This window comes from Pteropus alecto, unplaced genomic scaffold, assembly GCF_000325575.1.
Source record: "Pteropus alecto unplaced genomic scaffold, ASM32557v1 scaffold152, whole genome shotgun sequence".
NCBI classification, from domain to species: domain Eukaryota; kingdom Metazoa; phylum Chordata; class Mammalia; order Chiroptera; family Pteropodidae; genus Pteropus; species Pteropus alecto.
The window spans coordinates 5,054,092-5,055,899 of NW_006432227.1; the positions used below are offsets into that span (position 1 = coordinate 5,054,092).

General features: G+C 31.2%; 1 pseudogene; it reads left to right on the plus strand.

Moving 5' to 3' along the window:
- Positions 1-1,623: 1,623 nt before the first annotated feature.
- On the plus strand, positions 1,624-1,742 carry LOC112475908 (annotated as a pseudogene).
- Positions 1,743-1,808: the final 66 nt, after the last annotated feature.

Below are 1,808 nucleotides of genomic sequence, written 5' to 3' on the forward strand. Positions count from 1 at the left end.
TTTTCACTTAAAATTTTCTTCATGTAAATAATTTCCAGTAGCTACATAATATTCCTTTTAATTTTTTATAATTATTTAACCTGTCACTTACTGATACATGCTTAGTATTTTTTTTTTTTATGCTAGACATATCTTAGTTTCTTTCTTTAAAGACTATTTCCAAGTATGTCTGTAGGAAAAATTCCTATATATGGCTGGCTGCATCAAGGGGTGTGATAAATTGACTGCATTAATATCTCTAACAGTTCACCCTCTTCTGTACTCATGTCCTTTGACAGGTGACTTTCAAATTCACTTTGAAAAAAGAGATGGAATTTATTTTCCTGCTTCTTGATTCTGGGTTCAGCCATGTAACTGGTTTGTGGACCAGTGCAATGTTAAAGAGCTGGATGAAAACAGGATTGAAAGACTTTTTCATGACCTGGCTTGCTTGCCTTCTTACCTCTGCCTTCATCATGAGAAGATGACAACACTGGCCTATTGGTGTGATGTGAGAGGCACCAGAAAGAGAGCCAAGTAACATCAGTGAACAGCCAGCCAACACATATCTGATCCCAGAAATGCAATGGAGGCCACACAAGACCAGAAGAACTAACCTGCCTAAATCACTGATTTGTAGTTTTATGAGTTCAAAACTAATTGTGTTTAAGCCATTGAGTTGAGGTGGGTTTATATACAGCATTTTTATTGCAATAGATAACTGATAAAAATGCATGTGTTTTTAATTTTAATAGATTGTATTATTAATAAGAATATCAGCTTTACTCCAATCAGTAATATATATGAGAGCAAAGCAGTATGCTGCTAATTTGTTATTTTCCAATCAGATAAATGAAAAATAATATTCTTTATATTTTATATTTTTCATAAGTGAGATTTTTATGCAAAATTAGAAATTAAAGTATTAGCAATTCAACTGAAGGGTCCTGTGACTACTTCATGATCACACGTCTCTCCTCCACTTGCCCTGGTCACCACCCTAAATTTGGTGTTTATTATTACACATAAATATAAATCATTCAGATAAAAATACCATATGTATTTTGGTGATATCCATTCTCATTTTCCTTTATTTAAAATTTCTGTGCTTTTTGTTTTAAAGAGTGTCTTTTTATAACATATATTAATTTTTTTCATTCTATCTATTTACTTTTAATTTGGGCAATAATTTTAGGCCAAGGCCAATAATCTGTATTTTGAATACAGATATATCTTGACATAGTTCAGCATCATTTGTGTACTTTCTACTTAGATATCTACTTTTAAATTTTTTGTCATTTTATTTACTAAATTTTATTGTTTTACTTTTCCTCTACTGTTTTGAAGTAAGCTTTTATTATTTTGGTATTTACATTAAGCATTTTAAATAAATTCAAATTCAATGAATCAATTTTACAGAAGAAAAATCAGAAAATCTTTAACTTTGATCAATCCTGTTCTGTCCTGCATTTTAATATCACCCACTATTTTAGTTATGATTCTTTTATGAAATATATTATCATCACCTTTATGTAGTCAGTTTGTTTAGATTTATGTATGTATTTATCAATATTTTTGTCAATTTTTACTTTATATCTAGAACAATTTTTAATGGCATAATAGTTCTTTCTAAAATACTGCCTTGCCTACAGCCATGCCACCCTGAACATGCCCGATCCCATCTGATCTTGGATATTAAGCAGGGTCGGGTCTGGTAAGTACTTGGATGGTAGACCACCTAGGAAGACCAGGTGCTATAAGCATAAAGAAAAATTTTTAAAAATAAGGGATTGCAAGCTAACGAGGTCCTTGCAATCTGTGAGGTCAAC